This window comes from Etheostoma cragini, chromosome 10, assembly GCF_013103735.1.
Source record: "Etheostoma cragini isolate CJK2018 chromosome 10, CSU_Ecrag_1.0, whole genome shotgun sequence".
Taxonomy (NCBI): Eukaryota; Metazoa; Chordata; class Actinopteri; order Perciformes; family Percidae; genus Etheostoma; species Etheostoma cragini.
Window position 1 is genome coordinate 27,319,912 of NC_048416.1, and position 26,913 is coordinate 27,346,824.

The 26,913-nt window shown below is 39.7% G+C and overlaps 1 protein-coding gene and 1 long non-coding RNA gene across 3 annotated transcripts in view; both read left to right on the top strand.

The window, feature by feature from the left end:
• The first annotated feature begins 1,549 nt into the window (after window positions 1-1,549).
• On the top strand, window positions 1,550-6,990 carry LOC117952189. The gene is made up of 3 exons (XR_004658335.1): window positions 1,550-1,618; window positions 4,972-4,977; window positions 6,980-6,990. It is a non-coding gene; the product is annotated as an uncharacterized LOC117952189 (long non-coding RNA).
• Window positions 6,991-14,768: 7,778 nt separating this feature from the next.
• The window catches only part of fat2 (FAT atypical cadherin 2), a 113,488-nt gene continuing 101,343 nt past the window's right edge, over window positions 14,769-26,913 (top strand). For both annotated transcript variants that reach the window (XM_034883944.1, XM_034883946.1), the window contains exon 1: window positions 14,769-15,023. The gene's annotated coding sequence lies outside the window, so the exon portion shown is untranslated. The remainder of the gene's footprint in view (window positions 15,024-26,913) is intronic.

Consider the following 26,913-nt stretch of genomic DNA (forward strand, 5'->3'; position numbering starts at 1 on the left):
TCTAAGACACACAACACGCTGTCTCTCCGTCCGTTCGTCCATCTGTCTCCCTCTCCCGTATGTTTCTGTTTGTCTGTCTGCCTGCTATCGACCAAATACTTTCATCCTCCTCCACTCCCTCTGTTCTGCTGGTCCTGCTGGTTTTAGCATGTTCCCATAATTCATCGTTAAATATTTTTGTCACCCAATGCCGCCGCACTGCCTGTAAAGAGACAGGTGTGTGTGTGTGTGTGTGTGTGTGTGTGTGTGTGTGTGTGTGTGTGTGTGTGTGTGTGTGTGTGTGTGTGTGTGTGTGTGTGTGTGTGTGTGTGTGTGTGTGTGTGTGTGTGTGTGTGTGTGTGTGTGTGTGTGTGTGTGTGTGTGTGTGTGTGTGTGTGTGTGTGTGTGTGTGTGTGTGTGTGTGTTCGCACATTATTTCACTGATGACCGCGGGTTAAGGAAAAAGAAGAAAATCAAACTTTCTGGAACACAGAAAAACAGATCAATAAATATCATAACAGATGTGATACTCCCCTTGAAAACAATATTAACTAATATTAGCATTATTGATCAAAATACAGTTTATTAGTGTTTCTGTGCATATGTGGTGGGAATGTAAACAAGACTGCCGGCCCAAAGCCCATCTCATGACCACTAGAGGCTGCACTCCAATATGAAAGTACTGGAGGAAACAAACTCATGATTTTGCTTCTTTAGTTTTTTTTTTTTTGTGGGGGGTAATATATTGAAAAAAAATGTAAAACATGGTTTATTAAATTCTTAGAACTCATTTTGATAACCTTACCGATACACATTCATACGATGACTAGCAGGTACAGGGCCAGATATTTCCCTCAGGAGTTGGTGGAGAGCCAAACGGCGCCAGAAGTCGAGTGGAAATTGGATCAGGTGGACCCAAACCCCTACAAATAAAGGATAATGATGCTCTGTGTGTGTGTGTGGGATGTGTAAATGCTTTAGGTAATAATATATAATGCATTTGCAGTAACTATGTTGTGTAGACAAATTATTTTGCTGGCAAATCAAATCTTTATTGGTCCTCTCTAAATCTAGATTGATGAAAGTCTCGGCTAGTGTTTGAAAATAGGCTGTCATCTCAGGTAAATCTTAAAGGACAATTACGGCGCAAAATGAACCTAGGGTTTAATTACATATGTGTACTGAGTCGATCGTTTGCTTTTTAACTGTTTTCATGCTAATCGAATGTGTCTGTAACTTGAACCAAGCTACCGCAAACCAGTTGCTAGCTGCTAACGCTAGCTTTTAGGGCAACGGGTAAATCTCTATTTTATATCACTAACAAGGCTCAAATGGAACCGCACTGCGTAAAGAGGCAGCCGCCATCATGAATAACAAGCATGACCAGTCAAATGACCAACGCCAAGCATTTTATTTTAGTTCCGCAGCTCACTTAAACATTTATTCTTAATGAAATATTTTTATATACAGTATAATTGAAATGCTTATAATAATTTCCTTTATATATCTGAATGTATGTATATGGAGCGTGATAAAAAATCTGACTTTGAGATTGAAAGAAAGAAAAAATGTGTCTGCACCTAAATTAAAAAGTTAGGCGCACCAGTGCAACCAAGGCAGAAAGTTAGTCTGGAGCCCTGTAAAGGAATAATAAGGGGGGTGTCTGTGGGGTTTGACCTTTTTAAACTGTGCAGTGCACCTAATTTCAGTAGGGAGTCTGCATTGTAGGGAGTCATGCAATCCTTTGTCTTATTTTGCTGTGCTCAGTTCTTATCGTGAGGGGTAATGTGGAAAGCTCTGCTATTTCGATGTTAACCATCTATATTACAGTACTCCCTAAAACACACTTTTTGTATTTATAACTTGCAAGATTAAAATCAGTAGTATGCCTGACATTAAGGCTCTACCCCCTGCTGGGGCCAGTCTTATATTAAATAATTTATGATTTAAGCATCTTTTTTAGTTACAATCAAATTAATTCATATAATTTAATGTGACCATGAATTTTAATACTGTTTGACCTTTTGAGAAACTATAAAAATCTTGGGATCTGAGCATACAATTATGTTAGAAAGTAAACATTTTATTTCAAACAGATTATCAGCCTTCAACCTTGGCCCTTAAGAGCGAGAAGCAGACTTTGCAAAGTATCAACTGAAGAACATTTTGCACCTTCTCTGTGGAATTCCAGTCTCAAAATGTAACCTTGATTTCCAGGTGGCTGAACTGTGGGTTGGTGATGAGTAAAGAAAAAACAGACTGATCTTATGAAATGGCGTGCGTATGGCACGCCAATTCATATGCAATTTTGGCGTTTTATCGCATACATACGCATACGCATACGCATACGCATACGCATACTCTCTTTTTAGCATGTTTATCAACGCCGTTTTGCCTCCATTGACTTACATTACCATGCGATAGTGTGTGAATTTACGCCGCAGCGAGGAGGAAGAAAGAGCAAAATTCCACATTAGGAAATTGGTCAAGGTGGTGGATGTGTATAAAATAGGACTTTCACTCAGGAGACCGGGGATCTCGTCTTGCGTATCACGTTTCCTTTGTGACCTGCGTGTCACGTTTCCTAAACTCAACCGTTGGTTTCTTTTTTTTTTTACTGAAACCAACTTTTATTAAACCCAACCAGTTCTTCTTTTCCTAAACTCAACCATAGCTTTCTTCTTGCAATAAGACAGCAAGTTGCAATAACACGGCAAATACCTGAAATGGTGCAAGTGGTGATAACACGGCAAGGGGCGTGTGTGTTTTACTCCCGTTTTATACAGCGTAGACATACACGCCGATAGCTCAAGATGCATACAGATAACACACCACTTATCTTATGAAAGTAGGGGTGTATGTTTACATGAAGTTAGTTTGGAAAACAAAATGACACCTGGAAGAGTTTCTTTGTCTGAAACAAACAGTAGGGAGAAATCTGATAAGCCTGGAGAGTAGATCTACCAACCTCCCTCTATAACACCATTTAAATGTAATGCGAGCACACAGCGCCAATCCCGGATCAACACAAAACCCTGTAATATAATAACATAATCAGAATCAGCTTTATTCGCCAGGTATGAGGACACATACGAGGAATTTTTCTTTGGATCATTGTTGCTCACACTGTGCTTACACATTCAAAACAACCAAACAAGTAATATACACACTAATATATACTCACAATAGATACATACTCTAAACAGAACATCACATACACATCTGTCGTTAAGGTTAACAGTGCTCAGTTAGTTCAGTGAGAACATAGACTGAAGGTAGGATACTTTCAGAAACCCGTATCTCACTCAAAACAGCATGGATGGTTTTTATTCACAGTTTGTGTGTGTGTAGAAGCACCAGAGACACAAAATAATACCCCAAATCCCGGTTATGCATACCATTACATACCATTGTAAATGGTAGTGAATACATTTAGGTATTGCAACTGCTACACAACAGACCCTAAATAAAGTACCATTATCTATTCGAGGATGCATGTCTTATGATGCTGTCTGGATGCGCAGAAAGTTATCTTTTTGAAAACGAATGTAAGATTTATTTGTTGGCTTCCACCCTCCTTACCCAGCTGTTACTTGTGGCCAAAATCAAAAATACTGATTGTACAGGCCAGCTGCCAGTGTAAACACTGTACCTGTATGAATGTTAAGTACAATGCTCAAATCAATGCTCTATGAAAAACAATCATGCCATATTTGACTGTGTATACACGTAAACCCAATCCTCACAGAAGATGTGTGTACATATTGATGCTTTCAGTTTGCAGATGATTACAGCTGCTTATCACACAATCAATCCATAGTAAAAAAGATGGTCCAAAACACAAGTACACACACATTCACATGACAAACCTCACATCCAAAATACAGTACAAATAAGTACTTATATTATAATATTAGTAGTGAGAAAATCCATTTCTCTTGAGGCAAGTGGGAATGTGCCAGCATAAACATATTTGCATAGGTGAACGAATTATTTTGTTAATTTTTATTCTCGGTATGTAACCTTTCCCCTACTGCAGCAGTCACAGTGTTTCCATTTGGAAGAACCAGGTTACAATCTGTCCCAGCATGCCTCTATAGTCACTCCACGCATTTCTTTTTTTCCTCACTTAGTATACTTTACTTAAGTGTACATTATACTGTACAGTATTTGATGTTTCAGATAATGTATTTTATTTATCCCTGGGGGGACATTTGCATGTCATAGCAGCAGTACACAAACAAAGCCATGGGGTAAAAACGGATCGCTCTAAAAGAAATGTCAAACACAAGTAGTAACGAGTGCATGCAAGTGTGCAAATTGAATATAATTATCCTTTTAAGGTGTCCCCCAGGGTTCGGTGCTCGGTCGAAAGTAATAGCAGTTACTTTGTGTAAGTCACTTCTAGATTTTTCAACTTCGGAGCAAAATGTGGTCCTTTGGAAAAAGTTACAGAATCTTTTGTTTTTCTTGACATAAATAAAGACGTTTTCAACATAAATCTGTGCCTAAAAAGGTATCGGAATGCAGGAGATTAAGTCTTTGACTCTCAGAACTTTCTGTGGGAAAAACCCTTCAGTCCGTGGTAAACCTCCACGGGCTCCCCGATTAGCAAAGAATCCAGTGAAAAAATGTGAAAAAATAAATAAATCTATACATTTCTCTACATTATGCAACGTTTTATTTTCACTTTCAAGATAAACAGACAAAATGTATTGTCACAGTATTTTAAACAGTTTTTTAGTGAGCAACTGTGGGAATCCAGCTCGTGAATGAGTCGCTGTTCTACAGTAAAGAGAATGGGTAAAATGTATTAAAGTTTCACTGACTAAATCTGGATAGAAATTCAAATTAGACGCCAAAACTAACATTAGGCCTTGAAGCTGGCAGGTAAATAGGGAAAATATGATTGTGTGTCTTAATTCAAACACGGGTTTGTGCAGAAGTTGGGTCAGATTTGAAAGAAACGGAACAATTCCTGTTTTCCATGAGTGAATGGTGGCTCCAGAGATCTTCCTGTTCATGTTGACAGAACAAGAACCCTCCAGCCACTGCTGCCTGTATGATCCTTATCTTTGCTTTAAGTGAGGTGGGGGCAAACACTGTAAATCAAACCTTCCTCAGTGGTGGTCATTACTTAACAACCTTAAGGGAGTGGGGGAGGTTACAGAAATGGAGAAACAGTGTGTCATGCAACTTTTTATTGCTTAATGTGCTTTTGTTTTTTAGATATGGTGAGGTGGGTTTGGAGGATGTACCTGTTTAAATTAGCTGGTTGCTCATTCTGTTTTTTCATCAGTGAGTTTCATTTTAGTTTATTGTTCAGCAAAACAATGTAGAAGTGGGACTACTAAAAGGCCAAGTTCACGCCCCATAAATATCATGATATGCGTTTTGTTCAAAGGAATTCAGGTTTAACGTTGCTCTGATCTTTATCAGTCTGAATCAGTCTGAATCACATGGGAATTTACAGTTGAGCAGGAACTAAAATATACTGGAAGCAGTGGAGCAACTTATTTGATAGACAAGCTCATTCGATCAGTGTAAGGAAATCAGGCCATTCTCATGAACCATACGTTTGAAAAGCTACGCAAAGATAAGAACTGTAATTTGTTACAGCTGTAAAAGTTTTTTGTTGTTGTTGTTGCTTTGTCACTTTGACTGCTGCTGTATGAGAACATGGCTGACTGCAGATGGAGGTGGTCGGGTGGATGAGTGGGTGTTAACATACAGGACTTTCAAGCCAGAGAGCAGAATTTGCTTCCCGAGTGGGGAAAAAAAGACTTTCACAAAAGAGCGATGCCTCACTCTGTAGCTTAAATAGAGAGCTCAACACACAGGGTGAAAAGAGGAGCTGCAGCAATGTGCAGTACAACAAAAATATGGTGTTTTTTGAAAGTTAAACTATGTAAACCTATTCTGATCTAACCTTTAAATACAATTATGAACCTGAACACGAGCATAATATGAGCACTTTAATAGTTGACAACTAATCGATCAGGCTAATCTTTGCAGATCTAGTTCATACTGTTAACTTACTTTCTCCTTTGGCCTACTCATGGCCCCACATTCCTCGTCACTTCTGTGGGGAGAGAGTGACAAAGTGAAATTTTTGACAGACACATTGATGACAGGTTTTGAAAATAGTCAGCTGAGGACTATTCAAGGCCCTGCAGCCACACTCCATTACTGCAAACTGCTTTGGTCAACATGTGACAACAGTTTTCCTTTCACTATCTGTCAATCTGGATGTGACAGGGTGACACATGAACAGGATGTAGCTGAACCGACAAACTCAGAGCTGACCCTGCATTTGCACTGAGTACCTCAGATGATGGGTTGCTACACTCTGTCTGGTTGTGGGCGCCAGTTGCATTCTTTAAATTTGTCATTCTAGTCAAAATGTAAACTTGTGTAGTTGGCAGTCATCGGTCATAACATCGCATTTAAAAAATTAACATAGCTAGTCAGTAAGTGCCAATTACTTAAGGCCCGTTCACACCAAGAGAGTTTACTATAACTCTAAGTATAACAATATGTGCATCCACACTACTGAATGGTAACTGCTGACAAAAAGCCAATAATATACTAACACAGCAGACGTAAGATTACGGGAATACAGATGAATTCAGATACATTTTATGAACCAAACAAAGTCTACCGGCAGTCCCTGGGGCGCCGACACAGCTGCGTTCCAGGCTACAGCGGGCGCACAGAGCTCCAGAGAGCGGGGATAAGAGGCGGGTGGGCGTCAAATCTGTGCAGAACACATCTAAAACACCAGATTCAGTCTCCGTTGTTTCTGTGACATACTTTGAAATACTTTCAAATTAGGGTTGTTTAAATGTACATGTTTTGTTATCACATCATGGCTTCCCAGTCCCATTTAGGGAATTTAACACACTGATTGAAGATATCCTTAATCCATCTCATGAAAAGTCACCTGTCTTTTTGTTTTGAATATGTAACACAACATAAAGCACAGTGAGACCAATTCTAGTGTTTTTTTGAGTAAATCAAGCACACTGCTGGCTGCAGAGTGTATTTACCCCTGCAATCACCAACAGCATTACACAAATTAGGGAAATAACATTTTGCACATGAATAAACGTAGATAGATCAGGCGACTATGAGTTGCAGAGACAGTAGAGAGGATCTTAAAAATGCTAAAGAGTTTATCTGTAAGAAAAATCCAGCCCCGCTGTGGTCCATGCTCTAGGACAAGGATTGATAGGACAAAATTGAAACCAATCACAGTCCATTCAGTGACAAAGATTATAGCAACTTGAGCCTCTACACTTTAGATATGCAAATCTAACAGTGGAGCCTGGACCCGAAATAGGATTATCACATTGTTTTGTTCAACTCAGAGAGTGGTTTGGATGCCTGAAGCACGGCTCCAGCAGACTGTTGTATGTTTGTGTCTGCTTGTGTCAGATACCCATATTGTGACATTAATACTGGTTCCTGAACAACCCTTTGTTTGATACCAATTTAAAATAAAAACATTTTAACAAAATGGAAATTACAGAGTTACACACTATGGTACAAATCTTCATCTTTTTTGCACCTCTGTGTATACATGTGACGCACACTGTAGTCAGGACTCTCCAAATACAACAGCAACACACACGAGCCCATTGCTGAAGTATTGTTTTAATTTAATTATTTAAATTAGTTTAAATTAATCTGAGTAGAGGTCCCTGGGTCAAGACTGAAACAGTGGGGCGATCGTTCTTTTGCCGTCGCTGCTCCCAGACTGTGGAACAAACTACCCCCTGACATTCGCACCACTACTGACCTCAGCCTTTTTAAAACGAAGGTTAAGACCCACTTTTTTAAATTAGCGTTTAACTCTGACTAGCGCGATACTGTCTCTTAGGTGTCCTCCTTCTGTCTGCGCCTTTCTTTGAATTTCTGGAAGGCTTTTAATGTCCTGCAGCGCTGCACCACTACAGCACTTTTAATTGTATCTGTATGTTTTGTATGTGTTATGTATTGTTTTATGGCTTTGTTGTAAAGCACTTTGGGTACCTTTCGGCTATTGTAAAGGGCTATACAAATAAACTTGATTGATTGATTGATTGATTTGACAAGGACAGTGTACATTAATAAACAGTGCTGTAAATACACCAGAATTAGCCAAAAGGCTATTTTTCATCCGTTGTCCCTGGACAGATCTTAAAATTGTCTCCCTAAAAAAACTAAGATTTTTTAGATATAAAAAGTAGTAAAACGAATACAAATCTTAAATCATTTTAAACGGGTCTTATTTTTCCTAAAGTCCATGCAATGCTACCTCTAATGCTCTTTTCTTTTTTTAGTTTTGCAGTTGTTTCTTTCACTAGTCCAAATATAACTAGGTGTATTAAGAATACAAATGGGGCCATCATGCAACTTTTGTGTTATAGCTGCAAGTCCCTTTGGATTGTACCATATACATAAAACTGATTTTATTCTAAAATTGGAGAAGTGTAAAAAAACGAATTTAGGCCTTAGTTGATGTTGTGATAAAGGTCTTATTTTTTGTTCATAATGCTCTGATGAAGGTCTTAAAAAGCCTTAAATTGGACTTAGTGAAACCTGCAGAAACTCCGCTATGAAGGCAATTCGGTCAGTGCCTTAAAAAGTATTGAAGTTCGGTACTCAGACCTAGTTTTTGTCTTTCACTACGTTGTAGGTTGTAGGGCAGCTGTCATTGACGTGGTAGAGTGGTCTTATACCAGTCGGAAGGTCGGTGGTTCGATTCCTGGCCCTCTAGTTCCATATCCAAATGTCTTTGGGTAACTATGTGAAAGTGCTTTGAGTAGTCATTAATACTAGAGAAGCGCTATATAAAGACAGTACATTTAAATTGGTTGACACTCAACACTCTTCAAAGTTGCTGGTTAGTATAGCCAAAAAAAGTGACACATTAACAGCCAAACTTGTCTTGCCAAGTCTGGACAGCATGAAGAAAGAGTGTTTCTCATAACTTTACACGTACAGCAATGTAACTGACAACTAACAAGTATAAGATAAAGGGACATGTTGGGTCCAATTACCTTTCCAAAGCAAGTTTCCTTCTTGAGGTACAGTATGTAATACAACCTGCAGCCGTAATACAGTCTGCCTGCCTGGAGGGTAAGAATCAATTTGTAAACTTACAATATGGTTAGTACTTAGTACAGTATTACACAATTTGGTGGCCGGGTTGGAACAGTGGTAGAGCAGGCACACATATGCTGAGAGGTTTATGCCTCGACGCGAAGGTCCTGGGTTTGAGTCCGACCTGTGAAGATTTCCTGCATGTCTTCCCCCTGTCTCCCCCCTTTCTCACCTAGCTGGTCTGTCAAACATTTAAGGCAATACAAGATAAAATAATCTTAATAAAAACAAGATTATTACACATTTTGTATTTTGTAGGGCAAAATGTGTTGGTAAAACTTTACTCAACTCCAGCAACATCTAACAGATGATGAATAGCACAATATAGTTGTATAAGTGTATTCAGTGTATAACTGCAACGTCTCCTGGGGACCCCCATCAGTGGAGGTTGAATGACAATGAAGGATAAAGTGGTTGTCTTCATAGCATAGGTCATAATTGTTGACAAATACTGTACATTAATAAACACTAAGGGTGTGACGACATTTTTTTCTTACAATGTTTACATATTGTGTTCGTCTTGTCTGTCACTCTTTCGCCGTTACTATGTCAATGCTACGTGTTAATCGCGAGATTAAAACGTGTCTTCACGTTTTAATCTCGCGATATTAAAACGTGACGAGATTTCTCGTCGAGGTGAAAAGTTGTCTCGTGAGGCGATGTGATGTCAGCGTGATGGAGCGGGAAATTACTATTGAAGATCCCCCTGCCACTTTTAAATCATTTGTGTGGCAACATTTTGGTTTTCCTGCGGAAATGATAAACGGCAAAAGAGTGACAGACTAGACGAACACAATATGTAAACATTGTAAGAAAAAAATGCCGTATACCGCTGCTAACACAAGCACTATGCAAAAACACTTACAGCCCCACCACAGCTCTCTACTAACTACTGCACCCGCGACGAAAACATTAAAAGGGCAAACAACTCTAAAAGCCTTTGCATCTGTACATCATTGTACAGGGCAGAAGCCAGTTGGTAGAGTTTATACAAAACATTTAGCAGTGTTTGCACGTCCTTTTATGCATATAATTCATTAAAATAGTAAAAAAAAAGTTATCATTAATCATCATTAATAGTTGATTTCAAAATGCACCTAAATTGTTTTGCATTTTGTGATTTTTCAGTTTAATAAAAAAACTATTTTCCATTCATATATTTCATCAAGGATTTCTTTAATTAAAAAAAAAAAATCTATTTCCATTTTTGTGGAAAAAATGCCTTGGTTACCTTGGTTACCTTGGTTACCTTGTTTCAAGCCATTCTGGCATTCCTTTGCCTGTGGATTTAAAAAATCAGTCTGTATTTCCTCTTTCCTAACAGAGTTGCCCTTGCATGACCGTTATATTGAACAATACCGCGAGTCAGAACTCTTTCAATCTGAGGGGCCAACACCAGAATCTGCTCCAGTGTGTCAGTCAGGGCAGAAGCATGGCCTGAATGAGTGCAAATGTAAATGTTGAGCAGTATGGATCGAACAGCATGAGACCGTGGATTTCAGCTTTCATTTCCTCCAGGCTCTCCTGCTCTTTGCTGAGGTTCACCTGCTGCCGGTGGCTGCTTGCCCACCTTCTGTTGGTGTTTATTTCTGGACCATCCCTCTGTCCTTTTTCTCCTCTCTCTGTTCATCTTTCTCCCTCTCCCCTTTATCACCACCCTGGGCCTCTTTGTCCATCTCTCTGTATCTCACAAAGCCATTTTCTGATTAATTCCACCGCTGTTTCCTTGCTGTCCCTCTTCCGCCTCTTCATATCTACCCTCAAACACCAAATCCTCCTTTTTTGTTTTCATTCCTTTTTAACTCCCTCCTTCCAGCTCATCACATTTGTCATCTTCCTTTTTCTCACCTCTTTTATGTCATCACCCTCCCATGCCATTTTTCCTTTTCTGTCTTCGTCCCTCTATTGTGCTTCACCTCCTTGCTGCTTTTCTCTCCATCACCTCCTTTTTCTGTCCTCGTCCATCCCCCCCTTCTCTCTCTTTCTCTCCACAGGTCCATGTGTTCTCTCTTTCTCTCTCCCCTATATCATCAGTTCTCTCTAACTTGGCCTAGAAGTACTGGGCATCGGGCCTCAGGGAAGCTTCCGCTCTCCTTCTGTTCCAGCTTTAAAGGGATAGTACACTTTTCACTACAGACATGTTTTAAGTTTCATTTGTGGTGAGTAGCTATATATCCCGGGAGGAGTGTAAACATCTCTTACATCTCTTTTTTTAAATCCTGAACCAGCGGTGGAAGAAGTATTTAGATTTTTTACTTAAATTCAGTAAAAGTCCCGCATCGAAAATGTTACTGAAGTAAAAGACAAAAAATGTCAGTTTCATCAGGAAAATTTAGTATTTAAAGTAAGTAAAAGTAAGTACAGAAACTGGAAACAACAGGCTGTTATATTGTTGGGTAGTTTAATATATATAGTATATAGTAGTAGTATATAGTATAAAACATACAATTTTATAAACTGCATGTGTTTTGTGTGTAAAAATCTTAATTTGTGAAATTACTGTCAGATGAATGTACTGGAGTAAAAAATACAATATTTCTCTTTGAGATATAGCGGAGTAGAAGTTGGCATGAAAAGAAAAACTCAAGTAACACAAGTAAGTTAAATTTGCACTTACTGTACAGTATTAGGGTGAATGTACTTAGTTACATTTCAGTGTTTTTCCTCTTTGGAAGTCTTAGAGCGTGTGTATTTAAAATCAAAATCAACCTTCGCAACACACAGTTCAGAGTACGTATTACAGCTATGGAAGCCATGACTCTTAAAAAAAAACGGACTCTTGCTCTTTTCCATATCTTTTTTCTTTTTCTAGAAGAAGACTCCTGTTCCTGAAATTTGGATTTTGAATAGGTGTGTAGTCAGTCTGTAGGGATTGGTTTGGGAACCGGAAGGTTGCTGGTTCAAGTCCCCATACGGACCAAAGTATGGAGTGTGGATTGGTAGCTGGAGAGATGCTACTTCACCCCAGAGCACTGCCAGGTGCTCTTGAGCAAGGCACCTCACCCCCCACAACAGCTCACTGGCAGCCCACTCACTCTCTCCATTAGAGCATGAATAGGTCTTCTTCAGAGCATATGTGTGTATTTCTGGCCTGTGTGTAGTGATTGCTAACAAAAACAGAGTGTAAAATGTAATTTCCCCCCCAAAAAACGGTATGCATTATTATTGTTAACCCACTGAGCAAATTCAAATTGTAGTTATCACAAATTAACTCAGAGGGTTAACGTCTTTGTCACCCTGAACGTCCCAATGAACCCCTGTTAAACAAATCTGGCAGTTTAATAAATCCTCACTTGATTCTCTATATATATATATATATAAAAAAGAACCGATAATAAAAAGTATCTTTATATATATTAAACAGCCAAAAAACATTGACACATCATTATTATTCCAGTATTCATCACAATGATTTTCCGCTTTATACAGTAAATGTGCTGGATCCCTGCTCCAGTTGGATATCAACTGACTTTTTGTCTTTTGTTACTTACAGGCCACTGTAATCTGTGCCTCAGGTCTGTCAGGGATTTTGCAATTCTTCGCTCTCTAAATCTTGATAAGATAGAATTAACTGCCACCTTAATTCAGTCACGTACTATAGATTAGACACCACCATTGCCCGCATTATGCTCCCACTCATTTCTGTTTGTGTTTAAACAACAGCAGCACAGTAAGCCTTCATGCTTACACCCAGACTGGTTAGCAAAGCACGATGCAAGGGGTTTCCACTTCAGCTTCCAATTCATAAATGAACTAATTGAAAGCCAAAATACATTTAGTGAAAGATGTACTACATATTGAAAAGGCAAGGTGGAGGGCACGGGTGTGGCCTTGACCAACTGCCACTTTGCTTGTTTATAAGCCATGATGTCTCTCTCTCATGGGTGGGCCAAATTCTCTAGGCGGGCAAAGCAGAGAAAGGGGAGGTAACCTTGCCCCTTATTACCTCATAAGGGGCAACATTCCAAATTGGCCCATCTGAGCTTTCATTTTCTCAAATGGCAGAGCAGGATACCCAGGGCTCGGTTTACACCGATTGTCAATTCCAGCCACTAAGGCACCATAGGCAGGCTGGGGGATCTCATATTAATGTTAAAAAAAAACGTATAAAGTGACATTTTCATACCATGGGACCTTTTAAGTAAAAGCTAATCGTGCGTAGTTTCTGTCGCCCTCCCCACCCATGAGGAATTGTAAGTAACAACAAAACTGTCAGTGTGTTGGGCACCCAGATGGCTCAGTTGGTAGAGCGGGTGCCCATGTATAGAGGTTTACTGCTCGACGCAGCCGGCCCGGGTTCGAATCCAGCCTGCGGCCCTTTGCTGCATGTCACTCCCCCTCTCTCTCCCCTTTCACAACTTCAGCTGTCCTGTCCATTAAAGGCCTAAAATGCCCCAAAACAATTATCTTTAGAAAAAAAAAACTGTCAGTGTGTTCACATCATACAGGCCATAAGTGATCGTGCACCGCCTCCACTACACAGTTGCTAGTAGCCAAGGAGGACACGGAGGATTAAAAAACATAATCTTCAGTAGTGGCAATTTTTCCATAGACTAGCATTGACACGTTGTTCTGAGTTTAAACGTAAGGACTTGTCAAAGTTGCTGAATTGAGATATTTGCTTAGGGTGACACTGGAATCAGTGGTCACTCCCATCCCATCCCGAGCCCATGATAATACTCCCGTTTGTGCGTTTGGTTAACCGTGGTCAAATCACTAAGGTTGCCTCGGAAATTTACGCTACACCACACATACATTACCTGCAGGCCTAGGCCATTTCATTATGTAATTCCTAACGGAGATCTTCTCACACTCAAACACACATTACTCCGTCCTGCTCCCATTGACTTCCATTCTCTATTCCGTCCCTATCACGTTACCAACAGTGAAATGACTCCCATACCGCGGGTCACCGTGTTCCTGCGGTAGTCCCAAAAAATTGTCACCCTCTAATTTGCTCCCCAATTGAGATATTTTTCTGCATGAATTTATGGTGTAAATATCTTTATTCATGTAAATTATTATTATTCTGTATTGTTTATAACTTTTGGCGTATTCAAAACATCACGTGTATAAAGATGTTTTTTTTTAGGAATCCTGTACACGAGACCTTTCATAGCCAGAAGCTGCAAAGTTTAAATCTCCATAAATCTCTAATTTTGTCACTTCCTGTTGTGTTCTTTCACCCCCACTGTAGAAAAGTAGACACAGTTCTCCATTTCCATTTTTTTTTAGCCCTCTAAATGGTACTTTTGTATTTTTTGAGGGGGACAGATGTACTTCTTCTAAATATTGGGGGGGGACACATCCCCTGCATCTCCCCCAAAATGTACGCCTATGCTGAGGGATATGCAATATCAACATGCTCACACACACACTCACTCACTCGCTTGCTCGCTCGCACGCACGCACGCGCACACACACACACACACACACACACACTCAAACAATGATGCACAGTCCTGGCCCAAGGCCTGAACCCACAGGCAAGAAAGGGAAGGGGGGGGGGGGGGGGGGGGGGGGGGGGTGTCCACAATCTGGGCAAATGGTGTGTGTGTGTGCGTGTGTGTGTGTTTGTGTGAGAGGAGGGACAGTGTGAGAAGTGGGTGGAGATGGAGCTCCTGAGGGTGTGTTGAGGTGTCTCAGCAGCTCTCTGGTTCAGAGCCTTTGTAACTTGAAGTTAGCAGCAGTGTTTCAGCAGTTGAAACACACTCCTACAGCTCTGCATGTGTGTTTCTTACCCTATCTTTACTCCTTTTCTTTTCAGTGACTCTCAAACCGCTATGGGAGTACACTGGTTGCTGCCGTCCTGTCAAAGGATTTTTAAAGTTCCTGAAGTGTGAAGGAAGAAAAAAAGAGACGGATATTCCTGGAAGAGTTGCCTAACCTGACCTAAGGTAAGTTGTCCTTGTTGTTCACCATGCACGCTGTTTTACTCTATCTCACACTGTTGTGTTGTGCTGTTTATTGTGGAGTAAAACGCCTCTATTTATTATCACTATTACTAAACACAGCCCATGAGTGTGTATAAACAGAGTAAGATTGCCTCAGAAGACAAACTAAACTTGTCTTGCAACACATGAATTAGAGAAATGCTGGAAAATAATAATGTTTTTTTTTCGCACGAAACGCTTGTTATATCATGATAATGTTCTAGTTAAAATCATGCAGTTAAAATGTGCGCGGGATGTTTCTCCTGATGCTTTAGAATGTGTTTAGAGCACCAATTGTTGCCAAAGAGAGATTTTAACGTCAATCAATCAAGGAATTTAAGTTTTCTCAGAGAAAAGAAAAGTGAGTGTGTGTGTGTGTGTGTATGGCTGTGTGTGTGGTTTTGAAAAGGATGTGTACACATGGCCTTTCTGACAGTTTCAGCTCGGAGCGTTTGAATGGGAGAGGACGAGAGGTAAGGAGAAGCAACTGAGGCATGTTGATTCATGTGGTTGAGCTCTTGACTTTGGTCAAAGCGTCCCTCCCTTCTCCTAGTTTTCTCCTGGAGCCGATTTCCTCTGTGTGGTGTGGAGTTGCTCAATCATATTTGTGGAGCAATGACGTGGAGTGCATGTACCCACATCTTCTGCAATTTCAGATCAGGAGGTGTTCTCTCCTGTTTAAAGTGTATTGAATCCTGTCACTTCCCGTTGAGGCCAGATTGCCTGAAGATGAGTGGCAAGATAACGACCAATCCATTTCTGTGAAGGTAACTTTCTATAATGGAAAGCAACACACAGGTGGTTGTTTCGTTGACGGGGTTAAAAGATAAATGCTCTTGTGTCGCAACCTTATTTGACCTGAAAGTTGCCTCAGGCTGTTTTGTGTTTTGATTATAAGGCATTATAGGCAAATAATTGTGTTTGCCGACCCCGGAGAAGTGCCATATCAATGATAAGTATACCTTGTTAAAGTAGGATTCAGTTTTATTTTCCAATCATGTAAAGTTGTTGTCATGAATACATTTTCTGCAGGAACATTTGAAATATTACAGTCAAGCATGTGCAAACCATTCAGTCTGGACTGAGAGCTTTTTCAATGATCTATTGGGCAATTTGTCGAAAGATGAGTCTCATTAACGACAACTCTGGGACCACGGCTGACCGAGTATTTTAGATAAAGTCTAGACTTGTAGGATGGATGGAACTGCCCGTCGTAAAACATGAACAAATGTTACCCTCATACTACCCTGCAATTATGTTGCAAGGTCATTAAGGGTTGTTAGGAAATTAAAGTTAAAAAAGAATATAATAGTATTCATGTACCGTAACGCTTACCTCAGATAAAAATCACAAAGTGCTTTACGTTAAACAGTGACACAATAAAAACACAAAACACAAAGTTGCAAGCAGCGTTGGACGGGCCCTCGTACCTCCTTGCACTCTGTCCTGAGTTTAATGATATCTCACACAGTACTCTACCTTAAACGGTTCAAATGTTATGAAAGGGGCGTGGCCTGAGTAAGTGGCCCTTGCAAAGTATAGAACTCATCTCATTATCACATCTAGCCCACACCTAAGTTTCATGTAAATCAGATGCTGTTTGTCATGTAAGGCTGATTTCCTGTTGACAGGTATGACCAAAAGTCAATTTTGGTGATATCGGGAAGAGGAGTTTGTTAAAGTACGACATATGGAAATGACCAAAATGTGCAAGACGGGTCAGTCAAACGCTTGTTTAAAAATTTTGTTTTCAATATGATTTTTTTAACAAGTCCAAAGATACAGCTGATGCTATGCCGGGTGTGTGTGGAACTGTCAGTAGATATGACATAGCAGACCTTAGCGAGCGAGCTGACAAATGTAGCTGAAGTTGCTCTGCCACACATAACGGTGCCTGCCGTGTATCCAAAGGAAAGACTCATCTAAAGAATCCCCTAAAAAAAAAAGTGTTATTTGAGGGGGAAATTAAATAAAATGCATCCTAATCGGAAAAAAAGGGCTGCGCAATGTGAGAAAAATAGGCGGCATGCGATAATTGTTGAACATTGCAAAAAACTGTATCACTTGCGATAAACCGATAACTCAGTTTTGCTTCTTTCAGTTTTCTGCTAAAATACGATGCTGCTGAGGCATTTTTGACCCTCCCTGTAATTGTGGTATTTACTTTGTTGCTTGAGTGACCCTTTGAGTGTGGGGGTGGGGCCAGTTTAACTTTAAAGGACACCCCCGATCCCTCCACCCAACCTTCCACCCTTAATGCCCTAACTCTGCCGGCTGCAGCTCTGAGAGATGAGGCCCAGAACAAACACAGCAAGACTACAGAACAGTAGAGTAAAGGGCTTAGACAGATAATTAAGTTTCAATTCTCATAGTGTTACCCACATTGTTAAATCTAGTCCCCAGAACGTTTCCATGATGTCACCCTGGATGTTTACGAGTGCCTGCAGCCGTGCACCAAACCAACTTTTACAGATGCCGGGGCAGTAAAGGTTTTAAGGCGGGGAGGGGCCACTCTACTGAGACAAAAAGCTTCAGTTGGAACAGATCAGTTAATATTTTAAACATTGGTGACCTCAGATATTCAAAATCTTTGATGCCCCAGATTTGATGACTGTGTGTTTGACTTATGTGTTAACAATTTTTTTTTATTTTAGTACACCACAGGCTTAAAAAAGACAAAAATAGCATGTTTTTATAATACATCTATAAAATCTCTCTTTGTTCCATTTTACAGACTCCCATTACTGCTGCAGTAATACGACATATTTTACATTTATCTACAGTCAGAGATTTTGTCACACAATTTACACCAAGGCATACATTTCTTTAATATCTTAACCTGTAACTGCAATATTATATTTTATATGCATTTTACAACAATATGACGCAGCACCTGAGGTGTTTAATTGGCTGGATTCGGCAATAACCGACACACCTGTCCTGCTATTTTATACATGAAGAGTATCCTAAATGATTTTCCAGAAAAAAAATCTAAATATTGTAATATGAAAAGATGAAATGTATCATGATAGAGGGTTTTTTATGTAGCCTATATTATCCATCCTTAGGCATTGCCCCTATACTAAGCATGTTATGGCTATTGTATAGCATAGTTGATCACAGCAGTATTAAATAGAAAACAGTAAAATCTGCAATGTGAAGCAGCTAAACATATCTTTTCTTTTTTGGACCCCAACCATAAGATTATGTGTAATTATGCCCCCATATTTTGTTGAAATTGCTGTGTTTGGAAGGTTTTATTTTGTGTTTATTTAAAACACTCACTGTGTTCTCAGGGTTTCATCACAGCGTGCTGTAGTCCTGAAAGGGTTAAGTACCTCCAGACCCATCCCAATATATCCACTCAGCTCCAGTTAAAGGGCTCCATGTCCTGGCTTCGTGCTATGTGGGTGAGAGTTATAGGAGGTCATGCACTTCCCCCGACCCCTGAACCCTTCCAAGCAGGGGTTAACATCGTAACACCACCTTTACATAATCCTGGAGGTCTGATCGGAAATGATACTCCTGCAAAGCTGTCTGGGTTTCTGCAGATGGCATTTTGAAGAAATAAACTGTTTAATTTAGTAATTTAACTAATGCGTTCATGCAGAATACAGCAAAACAATCTTTAATTACTATATTATACTATTGTATTGGATACTGTAACTAGGAGTCCCAGCTCGACGCCCCCCTATCCCGCCTTGCATTGTGCTGACAGAGACTAGCGCAAGATGTTTCACAGGTCGCAGACAGCTCAAATAACTGCTGACAAATTACAGAAACCTTCCAGCTATCTAGGGATTAGTACGGAGGGAATATAATGCATTATAATGGATGAGATGGAGGACGAAGCCCCTAAACTCAGTTTTTACCCGCCTTGATAGGTTCATAATACCATGATGTCCGTTCATACAAACTGTGTTGCATCAAATTGATTTAAGTTGTAAGTCCGCATTGTATTTAATCATAGTTCACTTAGGTGGACTAAAATATAAGGGCATTATACCCTATATCCCTTTTACATTCAAGAACTTTAATCCTATCTGCTAGTTTATCAGTTTTCTATAATTTGCTAAGGTTCTTTGATTGTTGTTGCTCATCACTTCTGCAAAACACTTTTCCCAAACCCTAGAGAACTTTACCAGGGCTTGAAATGCTAAAGACCTGTATGTCTTACCAAGTGTCTTTTGAAACAACCTTTAATTTGAATGGGAACAGCTTGTAACACCTTGCTCTAGCATCTCATCAAATTTGACATTTTCGGGTTATTTGACTCTATCTTAAAGGAGAAGCAAAAACATCACTTGTGCATTGCAGTCAACATTTTATTTTCCCACCATAATACAAGATGGAGAACTTAATAGACTGACATCTAGTGAAGCGTATCCATCCATCATGGCTTAATGCTGCAGCACAGACTCATTACTGTGTAGATTGCACCAAGGCACAGACTATGGATGTTGTGTTATTAATAGGAAGGGAATTGAACTAAACAATTATGCAAATGAGAAGTAGTCTGAAAGTAAGTTTAGTTGCACGTGGAGGAAAACCTGCTTTTACCATCATGACTGGGCCAGGACAGTGAAATGAGGATAAACCCGTAACTCTTTACTATAAACCCCTCTATTTAGCATTTTCAATTGTGATTTAAACACTTTATCTGTGTTATAAACAACTTATAAAGTATCATTTTATTGTTTTTTTATTAAGAACCTGATGAAACAGTACACAGGATAGAATATCTGTAGTTATGTTTCATTTCATCAATCTGTTAATACAAATGAAAACATATTAATTAACATCTTTTAAATATGCTTAAAAACTGATGATCTTAAAAGTTTTTTCTTGACCTTGGAAATAGTCATTCAACTAGTCTTGAGAAGAAAAAAACTACTCGTTTTTTTTTTTTTTTACTGAAAGCTGTTGGCCCGTCTGGTTTTTAGCGATTCCTTTAGGAACGCCCACATCCAAACCAGCCCCCTGATGTGATTACTCGGGTATCATATTTCACCAGCTCTCTTTTCTTTCCTTTCTTGAGAGGGGTGCGTGGGGTGTGTTTTTTTCATGAAAACCAGGAAACAGGTTGATTAGATGAATGCAGTCAGAGAAGGAACAGGAGGAGGAATAATGGCGTATAGTTTTCGGGTGAAAAAAAAGCAAACCCTGAAATCCTTTAAATCCCTTATAAGCCCACTTTCTTAATATTTTACCACAATCTTCTGGTGAATAACCTTTGTACAAACATATGGAGATAATTCCCTGTATACCACTCAGCCAGGCAGGGCCTGTTGTGTGCTGTTGGCTCTCTTGGATCAAACTACACTCCCTGCCCTCCCTTTATAAAACGCCCCGGGCTTTACAAAGCCAGATTGGCAGCTATAAAGATCATGAATCAACTTGTCTGTGCCATCATTACACAGGAAATGGATGACTACCTGTACAAGTGCTCCATAGTTAAAATGTATTTGCGCACAGGAGTGATGAGGAAGTTGGTGACTGTAAAAAATAAGGCCAAGATAGACGAACCAGGAGTAGGAAGATTATTTCCTTATGGATTTGACCATCGCTACTAATACTATCTATCTATTAGATTAGTTTTTATTGGAATATAGTCAAACCTTCTAGTTTTCTTTCAATCAACTGACTAATGTTAATATTGGCATTGATACAATGAAGGTGTAAGTGAATCGCAAGTATTCATTCAAATTTACACACTTTGCTCATATATCCCTTTACAGGTCACATTGCATGAAAATGTCACTTTGAGGTTTTTTAACATTAATAGGAGTTCCCCCATGCCTATGGTCCACAGTGGCTAGAAACAGTGATAGGTGTACACCGAGCCCTGCGTATCCTGCTCTGCCTTTGAGAAAATGAAAGCTCAGACAGGCCAAGCTGGAATCTTGACCCATATGAGGTCATAAAGGGCAAGGCTACCTCCCCTTTCTCTGCTTTGCCCACCCAAGAAATTGGCCCACCCATGAGAGAGAGACGTCATGGCTTTCAAACGAGCAAAGTGGGAATTGGTCATGGCCACACCCCCACCCTCCACCTTGCCTCTCCTCTCTCCTCCTCTAAAGCTACAGACTCATAAATGGCACATACTAAGGAAAGCTCATTGTGGGACTGGTTCTATTGGCTGTAATTCTGCACCAAGGCTGAATTTTGGGAAAGAGACTTCAAATATGGTATTAGGTGACCATTAAGGCCTATATAAAAGCATCTTACATCATCAAAGAGCACCATGCCATGCAACGTTAAGAAGGAACGACCTCCCAACAAACATGCCTGATATTCTCAGTTAACAAAGGTTGAGAGGTTGAGATGAAGGTTCTTGTTTCTGCTATCAAATCTTCTGCTGTGCTATCAGTGGGAAAATCTTGTCCGTCTCAGTTAGTGTATATCCTTGACGTTCCACTCTGGGATTGCTCTGTTACTGTCAGAAAATCTGCCGGATTTTAGTCATTTGTCTGGCAATGTAAGACAGTGGTATTTTTGTTTCATTTTGTGAACACACAGCTATCAAACCTTCTGCTGTGCCATCAGTGGGTCCCATTCCCATTTCTCTGTCTTACCCCTTCCCCTACCCCTTCGTCTTACCCCTCCCTTGTCCCTTGAAACAGAGTGGTAAGGGCTAGGGGTGATAACATACCCCTATGAAATGAGACACCACTGATGAACCTACATTAAAGGAACAGTTCACCCCAAAATCCTAATTTTCCTCATACCTGTAGTGCTATTTGTGGTACAGAGTCCCGGTACAGAGTGTGGACTGGTAGCTGGAGAGGTGGCAGGTCAACTACTGGGCACCACCAAGGTGCTCATGACCAAGGCACCAAACAATCTCTAAAAACTAGCCAACGTAACAGCTCAGCCGATGGCCTTTCCTTTCCTTTCCTTCTTCTGCACGATGATATGGTTGGCAGGTGTAGATTAGTATCAAGAAAATAGTTCCTACATCAAACTGCTCACAACTAGGTCTGTGGATTATCTTGAGTTTGGTGCTTTTAGTATGAAAGGCCAAGTACCATCTAGTTTGATTATATTAGACAGAAGACCTACATCTGTACAGCCACTATCTCCTGGGCAACTCACAGTAACGATCTAGGTTGATAAATAGCACAATAGGTCGAAATATGTATATTACATTTTTGGGTGAACTGTAAATCATCATAAATAATAGCTGTAAATGAAAGAGAACTTCAATTAAGAAAACAAGTTTTAATGAGAAAAAAAGCTTAGCACCATATGCTGTGACAAACCTTCATTAGGTTAATAAACGTCTACATTGACAACGTTTAATTTACAGTATTATTCCAGTGCTTAGTGTCTATTTTTTGGGAGTAATATTCTCATCACACACTCAACAGCCATTTTATTCCACAGCTCGTCTCCCTACATGCACATGTTCTACTAAAACACCTCTCCCTAAGACCATTGTGATTGTTTTAAAGAAATAGCAATAAACTAGAGCACGTTTTTCTGCTATCTAGAAATCTTGTGGGGACTAGCCATACCTTCCTCCCCAGCACTGTGGAGATAGGTTTGGTAATGCAAGACTAGTTTGATAACATCGGCCCGCTGATATATCAGTCCGCTCTATTGTAAAATCTTCAATGGAGAAGTAATAACCATCTATGAATATGTGGCCTCAGCCTGCAGCAGAAAGCCGGCTAAGATGAAAGAGAAAACCTTCCCTGACTTGTTTTAAAAACTGTGTGTGTGGGGATTCTGAAGCAGATTCCAACACTGTTGAGCTTCCAGCAGAAAATGACAGCTCAGTCAGGTTCACAAGGACACATAAGGCTGCCTAGAGAGTTCTCTGTCTGTTCTGGGTGCAATGGGGGTGATGGTGATATACAATCCAGTATGCTGGAGCTCAACATGTGGCTGCAGGTTGCTACCTGAAACACCGGCAGGGAGGTGTGGTTTTGTCTGAGAGGGTGTGAAACTGCATGTACGAACTGACCTCAGTAGCAGCAGTAACGGACTGAGGTTTCTGCACTGCAGCATTGGATGTTTGAACTCAAACATGAACGTTTCATTTTAAAGTTTTCAGAGTTTTCGGATTGAGAGAAACCCTTCACAAATACTTGTGGTCAACTATTTGGGAGGTGCAGTGTTTTGTTTGAAAAGGATTTCTTAGAAACAAAGATGAAATATTTAAGACTCTTGGCCGTAATATAAACCTAAAGTATTTGTGACTAGAGCTGCACCGATTGATTGCTTACCAACTATAAAATTCATCGCCAAATATTTTGATAATGGGTTAATTGGTGTGAGTCATTTCATTCTCTGATCCCAGCTCCCTAAATGTGCATTTTTTCTAGTTTCTCCACTCCTCTGTGACATTAAACAGAATATCTTTGAACTGTGGCTAAAACAAGGGATTAGAAGACATCATTTTGGGTTTCGGAAAACCCCGATCCACATTTTAAAGGCCGGACGACTAATCGATTTATTGAGAAAATTGACAATGAAAATTATTGTTAATTGCTGTCCTTTTTATAAAAAATCTTTTTTTTTTAGGAAACTCCTGTGTTTTTCTTGAGTAAGATTGAGAATATCTTACCAAGAAGGAGAGACTTTATTAGAGAGTCTTTGGTGATTAGACCCCATTGTGCCGAGTGTTTAGGGGGTAGTGATGATGTGATTAGTTCAAGACAATTTTCTGTAGGATCTAGAAACTGGCGTTGTGGGGAGTGGATGGGTACAGAGAGTTGCTGAAGATCTGGATGATATGATGTGGAGCAGGACTGTGCAATGGATGTGTGATGGAGACTGGAGGTGAATGGGTTTGTGGGAGGGTTGCAACGGTTCATACTAAAAGGACAACTGACAGCAGCAGAGAAGAGAAAAGATTTGACCCAGGCGATGTGATGGGTTATGGAGATATGGGCAAAATCAAGGTGGAGACTGCGGGTGTGGCATTGACCAAATGCCACTTTGCTCGTTTGAAAACCAGGATGTCTCGTGGGCCAAATTCTCTGGGCGGGCAAAGCAGAGAAAGGGGGGGTAACCTTGGTAGCTCAGATGGGCCGATCTGGAATTGGCCTTATGGCGTCATAGGGGGCAAGAGCAGGATACCCAGGGTTCTGTTTACACCTATCGCCATTTCTAGCCACTGGGGGTCCATAGGCTGGGGGAATGCATATTAATGTTAAAAAACCTCATAAAGTGAAATGTATCATGCCATGGGACCTTTTTAAAGGAACTTTCAAAATGTAATGTAAATTTCACCCAAATCCCAGAAAGATTTCCCCCCTTACACCTCGTGATAAACTAGCTATGCAAATAATCGTCTTTTGTTAATAGTATGTGAAGAAAGGGTAGTTTTTGTTGTTGTTGCATGATTTGGGTAAATTTACCCTTTCAAGAAGAATCTGCACGTATACATTGCTACTTGAGACATTTGGATTTAGACAGATTTCTTCTGTCCACAGGGATAGGCATATTCAAACGTTAAAAGTCTGCCTCAGACCTATTGTTATTACTTTAGGATTACTTTAGGCCTCAATATACTAATCTTTTAAATCCATATCTTTTAAGACTGAGATAAATGTGAAATGTGATGTATTTGCACATATAGTAATCTAGGAACCAGGCAGACTGTCATGCTAAATTAATAGTCCAATTTTTGTATGCAGCCAAGCAGTGATACCTACAATCAGTGAGGTATCGCATGATATTTTTTGAAAAACCCTCGAGCCACATGTGAAGTGTCCCTGGTTTAAAATAGGACCCAGCCCCTGACTAAATTATGCTAAAAGCTATTTTAATCAGGCCTCACAGATGAAAAAAGAAAAAAAAAATTGCAGAAAAACACAAACTGCCTGAAATCCTTTCTGCAACCCAAATAATGACCCTGATTGTCGTAATCTGATTATCTGTCAGCGAGTGCCTTGACTGGAGATAAAACCTCACATACCTGTTACCCTCCACTGGAAACCCCAGCGCCAGTCTACCTGGAGATGTTCAGTACATCGTTCACCCGGCGAGAGCTGTTTTCATAAACCCAGATAAATTGTGAGATAATGTACAACACCGGTATTCATAGCTTTCTGGAATTATACGAAAACGTCCTTTATCTTGCCCCTTTGTGCATTTTACCATCTGAACAGGCTAATTGCTTGCAGAGGAGTGAAAGGTTAAAAAAGCAGGACAGATATGTTTTTCATCGCTGATCTCAGGGAACAGCATCTCTGCCCAGCTGATTGTTTTGATTGCTTTTAATGCCGAACAGTCAGAGTGGCAGTGAAGGGCAGTGTTCTGCCTTCCAGTTTGAGCTGGAAGATATGAAGAAAATTAATAATCACAATATTTTTGACCAAATACCTTGAAATTGATACAGCAATGATATTGTGGTGTTGACACTTGGTGCTTTCACAAAACATTTACAAAATGAGATTTTTGATAAATAATCATCAGTAATGTGGATACAGATATGCAAATAATAGAACAGTTACAACAGTCTGGTAAGTTAAAAAAATGACATCACTTTACTGTTATGCAGTCTTTAAAACCAGGAAACACTTATGCCATATTACATTATTAAAATATCCAAAATCTAAGACGATATCTTGTCTCAAATCACGATATCAATACAATATAAATATATTGCCCATCTCTACCTTCAGATCTTTCTGCAGTCAGTTCTTGGTGTTGTTAAATTGGAGCTGGTGTGGTGTGGCCATGCATCATCTGGACTCACAAACTCATGAATTACGATGTTTCTTGTGCTCTTTTGGGCGTTCACTTTCCATCAAAGAGTATGTGATCCACATGCAAAGGTTGCACCCTCAAGCATGTGTCCAACCTGAAGTAAATTGTTCTTGAAGTTGTGGGGAACTGCCAGGGCCCTCTAGGTCCTCAGAGAGCACCTAAACTACTCTAAATAAATAATATTGAAATAGTCATGAGATGTTATTTTATTTTATCAAAACATAATTTGACAATCAACATCCAAACAAAATGATTTTGAGGAAATAACCCCTTCAAACTTTCCTATTTATGTTGGAATGTGAAGGGTTAAATGAACCTTGACCTATCGACCTATCAGCATGTTGCTGCTTCTGCAGTTGCTGGGAAGAAGATGTTACTTTCAGCTCTGTGATTCATGGTCCAGCTTTAAAGTTACAGAGTGGTGAGCAATAGTTTTCAATTAAGAGACAAATTTCTAATGACCATGCCAAATCTACAAATCATATCTTCATTCTAAATGGGCTGATTAAGCAACTCCAGTTTTCATGTGTTAGTGCTACATGTTCATTTTTCTAATTACTAAAGTTGCTGTGAAAGGTGTGAAAGGACAGTTTTGCATTTGAACTTCTATTCCCACATTACTCATTATCATTCCCTTTCTTGTTCTTTTCACCATCAGTCAAAGGGTCAACGAACTGTGCCTGCACTCACAGCTAACCATGTAACAAAAACAGGAAATGCTACATCCATAGTTCAGATCAAAGTAATGATTCCAGGGATTACGATAACATCAGTTATGCCACCGTTGCTACAACATTGAAGTATGAAAAACACAGATTAAGATATAGATTAAAGTAAAATGAAAATCATTTCTCACTGCCTCACACCTCCAAAAGAAACCGAAAGTGACACTGTATCAAATATAAACGCTATTTAGTGGGTTCTTTTGTTGAAAAAGGTAGTAGTAGTAGACAGAATAATTCAAGTAGATTGAATCTAATGTGAGAGTTTAGCTTGCTTTACTATCAAATCATCCAGGTTTACCGGGAGTTCATCCATTCAAAACTTGTTTGCATGTTTGGATAAACCTGTTTTAAAAAAGAGTTTAGGAACATCTAATTAAATGCAGCATTCAATAAATGTTTTATGAGCA